General features: G+C 45.1%; 1 long non-coding RNA gene across 1 annotated transcript; it reads left to right on the top strand.

Moving 5' to 3' along the window:
* The first annotated feature begins 329 nt into the window (after positions 1 to 329).
* LOC118161362 lies at positions 330 to 9040 on the top strand. The gene is made up of 3 exons (XR_004747971.1): positions 330 to 865; positions 1568 to 1625; positions 8047 to 9040. It is a non-coding gene; the product is annotated as an uncharacterized LOC118161362 (long non-coding RNA).
* Positions 9041 to 9257: the final 217 nt, after the last annotated feature.

Here is a 9257-nt window from a genome sequence, read left to right on the forward strand (position 1 = left end):
CTGGAGTTTGCTTAGCCTGAAAAATTACAGCTATAGGAAAACTTACATTTCAGTGTTCTATTTTAAAAAGGAACAGCAGAATTTTAAAAATAGCATCACCATTTTTTTTTTTCCTGACTGTGGCGTCTCCAGCCCAAGTATGTTGATGCAATTTCCAAAGCACTAAGAAATGTCTTAGGTCACATTTAAGGCAGGTCAGCCAAATCCAGGATCAGTGAAAAAATGAGCTGTTCATCTGTTCTGGAATGAGATCTTTCTTCCCATCATTCTTAGTTATAAAGATATCTTTTGTGTGGTTGAGGCTAAATTTAAGCCCAGGCTGAGTGTATTTGTGTACTATCTATGCGTGTTTTATGCATCAGCAGAGCACTCCATTACTGGTAGGCTGCACACACAATTAGGGCTTTATGATCTTTGAAGTCGGTTAATACAAAGATTTATGTATTTGCAGCAATAAAAAGCCTGTGAAGTCATGGGGAGAGATGTTTTGTAGACCTACAGTCCGATTCTCCTTTGAGTGGTGTTGGTTTAGCTCCACTGTCTTCAGTGGCATCCATCCTCACACCATCTGAGCACCAGAAGAGCAGAAGAAGGAAACCCATCCCTCGGTGCATGCCCGGGGAGGTCTGCTCCTAGAGAGCTCTCTTTTATTTCAGACCACCAGGGAAAGCACCGAGAGAGAGAGCAGGCTCCACGGCAGAAATCAAACCTTGCAGCACGCTTCTTCCACCGAGCAGCTCACGGCAGCATCCTCGGGCTGGCACTGCAGAGGGGCCGCTTCACCGGGGGGCTCCTGCCTGCCTGCCCGCGATGCTCCCCAGGTCAAGGCAAATCCACGGCCACGTGGATGAAAGTGAAGGAAACGGTAAGGTGAAATACGCTCATTTAATACGTGCATTGCTATTTTGTAAAGAAAAAAAGGTTTTATAGGTGGTTTCTTTCCTTTCCAAAGCATTTAGCTACTGCAGGAGGCTTGAAAAGTAAAATGAGTTGAGCTTCAGCAGATCTATAGTAGCAGTGAACTAGCAAAGGAAAGTCCATGTGTAGCTGTTTCCTGGTGTTATAATGTTTTGATAACAATGGTACACAAAGACTTGTTTTGTTTAGCGTGCGCCATGTTGCTGCATTTCAGACAAAGTCTCAATTCATTAAGTTGAAGACAAAGTCTCAATTCTTTCAGTTTGAGGCAAAAACCCGGGATGAATGTTTGACAAAAGTATGGATCTGAAACGTCCCAAACTGCAGGAGTAAGGAAGCACATTAGTATCAAATTCTACTTCCAGCTATGATGAAAACAAGGAATAGACAAACATGCAATTTCTAATTGGAAGAACAAATTTAGGAAAAAATGTTTCCCCTCAGCCTTCCCTAGCTAAGCCTGAAATCCTGAAGTTGAAAATATTCTTCCTATTCCCTGCTCACACTCCCTACCAGGCAGACCTGTCCTCTCTGGGCTGAGATTTGCGCTCACCCAGCAGCCAGTTTCCCTTCAAGAGCAGAGCAGTTTTGTTTACCACCCCCAGGTGCAAACCTCATTAACTGATGTTTACTTCTTTTGTGTTTTCAGCTTTCAGTAACGAGCCGGGTTAATGGATAGTGAAGATGGCGGTGGTAGGGAGAGAACGGTAAGGAAAGTTCAGGAGCTGGTTTTACACCTTTGAGCTTTACAGGCTCATAGGCACTACGGCTCTCAGCCATTTAGCTACAAAGATAAAAAAAAAAAAAAAGAGAGAGAGAAAATATGGTCCTTTTGCATAGGTTTTGCTTTATTGTGTTTTTTCATTATTATTATTCAGGATGGTGGGAAACAAAGCACAGCCAAGCCCCTGACATTTCACAAGTTATAAATACTGTACAAAATTCTACTTCTGGCACCGGAAAATGCTTTCTCCTGTTGTTCAAAGTGACTCCAGATGCTGATGTACTTAGTATACAGCGCAAGTAACCGGACTGGAATGAAAAAGCACGGTAATTGAGTTTACATTCATCTGTCAATATTCCTAAGGGATAGACTGTTCCGTCTGCCAAGTCTGCTCTGCTTATGCGTGCATAACTTCAGCGGACTGGAGATTCCCACAGTGGAGTCTCCCCCGTGAGCAGGGGATCTCTGCTGCTGTTATCGGTGGAGGCGGGGAGCGCTCCTGTTCTGGTCATCCCCTCGTCTCCCACAGTATGGGGAGGTGGGCTGCAGTTTTTTCCTGGAAATGAAAGAAAAGGTTGCGGTAGAAATGAGGATTTCGGTATCAGATCTTCCCCTGACCCAGGCTCCATATTAGCTTCTCCCTGGGCTTTTCAATGCTTCTCACTATTGGAATAGCTGAGAGCTTCATATATGCATGTATTTCTCTGTGTAATACGCTAGTGAAGTGGAGGATTGTTATCCCTATATGTGAAATAAAACATGGGGATAACAGTTATAAAGTTGCTCCTAACTTTGAATGAGCAGCCTGGGTCAGTTAGGAGCTGACTTTTCCAAAGGACTTGGGTATTTTATATGTTAAATAGCTATGTGTTTGGCTAACTGCTGTCTCTAATTTGAGACAATGCCATGAGAAGGGATATCTGTGCAACTTGACCATACGAACAGCAGCAACCTGCATCCCAAACAAAAGAGCAAATCGATACCCATAACAAAACAGACGTGAGAGAAGAAGATACTATGGCCAATGTCCCGTAAATCTTGGAAAAACATGGTTGAAAGCAGAAAAGATGGGAGAATCTGTGAGACAAATCAGCAAGGGAATATTTGGTCCTAGGATCTGGGATTTTTTTTTTTAAGGAAAACTGAAACAACGAGCCTCTTCTGCTGATTTGGGGGTGACAGGAGCTGGTGGGCACAAGGAGAGGAATTGACTCCTGCTGATGGATTTATTCTGCCTTCAAAGTACAACTAACTCAGGGAAGAAGTGGATCCACCCCGAATTCCCCTTCTAGTAGAAGAAACCCTTAGCATGTTGGCTGCAATGCCATGCTGAGGCACAAGTCCATGGTTAAAAGCATCTGGCTCCCAATTTGAAAAGCAAGCAGCTGGCAGTGCACAACAGGACTGAGGCTAAGTGGGTTGGATCCACGGTGCACACACCATGAAGCTGCTATGGATGGCTGCAGAGAATCTTATCTGTCAGATATAAAACTGGGAGGACTCACCAACACAAGCAAGGGGAGTTGGGACCCTTTGTGCCTGGCAGGTCAGACCTGCATGGGCCTTGCATAGCTGGGCTTCCCTCTCTGAGCTCTCCTGGTCTTAAGCATCTTGCTGAGGAATCTGGCCTGCCCAGTGGCAAGCTGTAGTTTCCCTCACAGACCACTGTGAGGATCTGGGGTTTTACCATGGGTGGTGGTGGCTTTGGTGAGTATGAAAGCTTGCAGTTAGGCAGGAACCAGTCCTGATGAAACAGAGCCCAACCATTTCACCCAGTGTAAGCAGGAGCAGGCCACTCCTCCTGGCCTCCCCTGCAGAGGAGATGGGCAGGACAGAAAGAGCTGGCCGTGGGGGCAGGCAGGAAGGGGCCAGGCACCTGGAGAAAGGCAAGTCTGAGTCCCAACAGCTGTGCCACTGAGGCTTTCTGAGCATGAGCAGCTACAGCTGTAGCTGCTGAGCTCAGCTGCCTCTTCCTTTGCTTTCCCATGAGGCAAGGACACTTGTGCTGGCACCATCATAGGTAGGACCACAGTTTGAAACCTCCTGCAGGCACCCACAGGGGTCCTCTGCCCATACCTCAAAGCAATGAGATGCTGGTTAGGAGGGGATCGACTCTGGCCATTCACAAACACGTTGTGCTGTGGCACCTGAAGGTAGATGACTGTGTCCTAGTGATGGTGGGATACGTGTCTGAAGGTCAGGCCACGTGGTGGCATCTCCCACCATGCAGGGGGCTTAGCTGTGCAGCAAACTTTGGCCAGCCAAAGAGGAGCCGTGCAGCAAGGAGAGCAGGGTCCTGGCTGCGTGGTGGGTGCCCCATGGGGCTGGCGTGCCCTTCCCGTCCCGACAGCCCCAGCAGCCGTGGGACCTGCCCTCAGGCAGCCATCGCTGCAGTGAGAGATGGGGAAATGGGAGAGGCGAGCTAGTGGGAAAGGGTTAAACAGTGTTTTGCTCAAAGTGGCGAATGTTCTTTGCTCAGCAGTTGTCCTCAACCAGCCCGGTGTCCCAGGCTAAGCAACCTTCACAAAACTTGTCCACACACGGACTGACCCAAGCCAACACCTGTAAGGGAAAGCAAACAGGAGAGCAGACAAATTCACCTCTTTTAAGGCTGGAAGATTGCCACCCATTTCACATATGTTCACAAATCCAATTTTCCCTCCTTTGTTACAGGCCTTTAGGACAACTCCTCCTTACGTTCCTACCCAATAAAGAAAGGGAAATGACTAGGGAGTTCACTGCCTCATTCCTCCACTCACCTCTGCTCAAACTTCACTGCAGTACTACGATTGTGGTCCTCAGCTCTTCTTGCTCATTCTCAGATTCCCTCAGTTCAGCCTAAGGGAATAATCAGTAATGGCATTTTCCTCTCTTTGCACTGTGGAGGAGGACCACGTTTGGGTCTCAAGCCTTTGAGGACTCCTCTAAGCACGGACATACACTTTCCCAAAACAAGGACTCGTCCTCCCTAGGAGGGCAAAGCCAGCAGTCCAGGTGGGAGCTAGAGAACCAAATATATTGATATGAACTACATAACACTTTATAATAATAGAATAAATAGTAAGCTCTGTTTCTGTTTATGATGGGGTAAGTCACAAAGATAAAATAGGAGCTATTTACGCCCACCACAACCCTTCACCTCCCAGAGGCACGGACTCGGAGCTCGGAGGAGCCCTGCTGCAGGGCACGGCAGCAAGCAGCAGCCCCGTGCCTTTGCCAGGAGGGCGGGCTGCAAGCCTGGAAGCACATGAGCAGCTTCTCCAGCTGCCATCAGGGGTTACGGTGCCCTGGCTGTCATCCCCAGCCCTGGGTGCTGCCGCTGGTCACCGTGCCCCAGTGTGCAGGGCGCTGTTTCCAGTTTCGGCTGCGTGTTGCTGGGCTCTGCTGCTGTGGTTGTTCCCTTCCCCCTCCGCATCCATTGCTGCTGAGTGCTGAGAAAGGCAGCAGTGGGCAAAATAAAGGGCAGCAAACAGCCTTGTGGCCTACCTGGTTTTTGTTTTTGTTATTGTTATTTATTTATTTATTTATTACTCCCTCTCCAAGCCAGGAAGTTCCTCAGCACGAGCGAGCCAAAATGAGCCTTGGCACCAGCACCATCCTTCTCCCTGCCTGTTAGAAACAAAGTGTTCCCCGCTGTCCATGGAGGTTTTCCCTCAGCCGATGGCCTCCAGGCTGAGCTCCTGTTGCTCTGGCAGGAGATGCTGAGCAATGTGATCCACTGGGATCCCCAGAGGGCACCCTCTGGAGATGCACTGGGACTCGAGGAGCAGTGTCCCTCCTGTAGCAGCGGCAGTCGTGGGAGGGCCGTGACATGGGTGTCATTGCCCAGAGTCTGCACTACGTGCAGAACCTTGGAGCCCGCGTTGTCTCTAGGCACCTGAATGTATCCCTAGGGAAGGGTCAGCGTTGGAGCCGTACAGCCCAGTAATTCTTCTGTTTGGGTATCTTTATTTTTTATCAACCGTAATTATTATTATTTGATCTTACATTAATTTCCAAGAACACTGGCAAGGAATATCATTAAAAAGATAACAAGATCTTCAGGAAAGAAAGAAATCCATGCATCTCATCCTGGGTTACTCTTTTCTGTTGTTTTATACAGAGAGGAAACTGAAATAATCACAGGCTGTGGATGAACACCAGCTACCAAATTTTATTTCAGAAGAATATTGATAGGAAGTTAAGGTTATCACAGGAAAAGGACATAACTTTTATTGATGCCTGTGGGAAATGCTGATCACCTACATGCTTTAGTAATCCAGCATATGTATGATATGTGTTGGACAACTCCAAGTATTCCCTCTGCACTCTAACCTTCTTCACCCGAAAGCAGAAGCTAATTTCATTCGTATCATTCCTACACTAACAATTACAACAAAGCAGATGTTTCAGCATATGCTTAGAAGGATTCTTCTCAGTCCAGTGGAAAGGAGAAATATCAGTGAGAAAGGAAGGCCGTATCATTCACCACCTAGAAAACAATTATTTGGCTGCTGTGAGGCTCTCGCTCTCCTCAAGAAACAGATGGGTGCAGAGAGCAATTAGTGTAGCTAAGGTTTTCTTAATATCTGAGATAAAATCCTAGTTATCAAAGTGAGATTTTTTTTTTCTGTCCTATACGGAGGGATATTTTTTCTCATCATGTATGTACTCTGCCCAGTGCTGAGGTGATGAACAGCAAGCTGCTTAGAAGCGTCGGATTAGAAGAGTCTTCTGTGTTTAGGAATATCTTACTCACCAGAAGTATATTTAGTGAAATGTTGATGGATGCCTTTGCTTCAGAAAACAGTAAAAAAAAAAAATTATTCTTAACATCTTGAGATTAGAGGTGATGAATGGCATCTTGCAAAACTGGCAGTGTCCCTACTTTCTATCTTACCCCCTTTCCACTGTACCCCAGGACCATTCCAAAAATGGCAGGAGGGAGCACCAGTGGTACTGCTTGTGATCGTTTGTACGGAGAGATAATCAAACTGAATTTTGAGAGGTAACAGCCACGTGCTGCAGGTACTGCCATTATAACCCCAAGTACTGCAGGCTTCCCCAAATTCACCCATTTTCTAATTCCTCCACTGGGAATTGGATAGGTTTGTGTATGCACGAAGTGGCTTTTGCTGCTGTGGGTTGCAAAACAGAAACAAAAAATGCTCAAAACTTACTGCTCATGCAAAAGCCATGCTTCAACTTATGTGCAATGATGGGGAAATACAGCTCTGTGTCCAGATGTGTTGTTCTACACAAGATCAGCTTCATTGTGCTGTGTAGGACTGTCTCTATAATACAACCTGACATTTTCAAAAGTGGAAAGAGCTATACAGAATTACGTGTTCCTCTAGAGACCAAGTTAATTTCTAGCCCCAAAGATAATTGTGGAGCCTTGTGCTGGTTCCACATACTGATGCTATGAAGCTAAACTTCCTATCCATGCAGCAACCCTACCAATAATAGCAAACAGAGGGGATTTTCATCTAAAATCAGGATTTCTCCCAGTGCTACTCACTATTACACATTCAACTAAGCCAAGCAATCTTTGCAGCTGTCATGACTTTCATTCCACAACCAAACTGAGGAGATGTTTGTTAAATATCAAATTCCAGTCCTTCGGACAATTAACGTGTTGGAAAGGCTCCTGCCGCGATATCTGTTGGCCAGTCATTAGTACATTGAATTATGCATACTTGCAATTTGATCTTGACCAATGCAATTTCCTTTCCTTCTTTAGGAATTCTTCCACTGCCTTTATGCCCAAGGGATAGATAGAGACGATAGCTGTATACAGAATGCTTCGGTTGTGAGGCTAATACTTAAAAGATGATTCTACTTCTGTTTATAGTGATGTTGTGCTCTACAAAGTCCATTGTAACAATCTGTGAAATTTAACATTAAAAAAGGTAAGAAAATATATTTCCATTTACCCCAAAGGGCTCTTTTTGTAATTTATTGAGCCCATATCTTTGGCTTATATGAGGGACTGTGGATTATCTATGACAGAGGGGCAGAATGACATGCAGACAGTTGTTGTCATTCAGTAGGATCTGCATCCTTCTACAACAGAAAAAAAATGAGTTTTCCTTTAAAGTCGGCACTATTTAAGCTTATAAGACAGCAGATTTGAATTATCTGGCTGTGGAAATTACCTTAACTGTATGTGCAGAGTCAAGTGGCAGGATAGTCCGCCGATGGGTTTGCCTCTGTCCCAAGTCACAGAGCACTTCAGAGCTCAGGTTGTGCAGGCCAGGGTGATCTTATCAAAAATGGAAACTTCTGAGGAGGCATTAGAGCTTTACCTGCAACAAAAGCATTGTTTTAGATTATGATTCTAACTTGTATGATATCTGCAGAATTATTTTATTTGATACTTTAGCACCTTTTGGGAAGTTTAACATTTTTTTTTTTTTTTATAGGGCCTTTGGAAGTCAAAGTAATTCATCTCAGAGACAATTCTTTTTCCTGTGTACTGTGAATTTCTGCGTGAGACTCCCTGAAACATTCACTGTCGGAAATGATCGCAGCTTTTCTCTTGTTGGTTTCTCCAGGAAAGGTCAAGGCAAGCTGCCAGTAGGACGACTGGACAACGTCACTGCTTTAAAGACCTGTGAGTTCTCACTGACACTGAAACAGTAATGGGCGATGGAGCATTAGGAGAAACTACGCTGCAAAAGCAGGATGAAATTTCCAGAGCGGATTGAATAGGGAAGAGGGTTAGGAAGCTTTAGTAAGGCAGAGGGAACAAAACCTGATTTCTCCTAACCACTCTCCCAGCTCCAGGATCTGGACTAAATGACTCCTATTTATGTCTGACATCATACCTCCACCCTAAAGCTGTAGAAATAAATGCCTACAAACACAGCTTGTGTTACTGAGGAAGTGGCAAGAATCTGGGTTTCTTTATCTGTGTTGCAGGGTCCTGCCCCCCAACCTTCTCCTTAATAAACAGTCTAGGATGTCCAATTCCTTGTGCCCCAGTCATTAAAACACTGCCATTTAAACTACAGAGCCAGTTCCTGACATACTGGAAAAGAGCAGATTTAGGATTCTTGGTGTAATCTTTTTTGTCCCTCCCCACGCGCATATGTTTTCTTACAAACTCTTCCATGACACAGTCATACTGCAAACTTTCCCACAGGATGCATGTCTCATGCTGTACAACACAGGATAAATCACACCCAGTGGCAGAAATAAATTAGCATAGCAATCTTAATCTGGTATTTCCTAATTTTCCTAATTTCCTTATCCTTCAATGCTCAGCCGTGCTAATCTAAACAATATTATTTGATGCAATTTTTGTAGGTTATCATTTAGATATATGTATACGTGTTTGTGTATCTCTCCATCTATCTGTATCTCTTAATGTATTGGTAAACACAAAAGGAAAAGATAAAAGTTGTTTGTTTTTAATTCTTTCAGAACCGTTTGATCTCTCCTTGCTTGTTTTAGCAGCTGCCTGACTGTTTTTCCTCGTATGTAAACTTCAAAGTCAATCAGAGGTCAAAGCTCTGGACGAAGACAGACTAGCGAAAACAGCGGCGGCGAGCACATGCGATGTGAAGGAGCTGAGGATCTCGGTGTAGCACACCACCTCCTTCCAGATGAGGGGGGAAATTAATCGACGTCT

The sequence above is a fragment of the Oxyura jamaicensis genome, chromosome 2, assembly GCF_011077185.1.
Source record: "Oxyura jamaicensis isolate SHBP4307 breed ruddy duck chromosome 2, BPBGC_Ojam_1.0, whole genome shotgun sequence".
NCBI classification, from domain to species: domain Eukaryota; kingdom Metazoa; phylum Chordata; class Aves; order Anseriformes; family Anatidae; genus Oxyura; species Oxyura jamaicensis.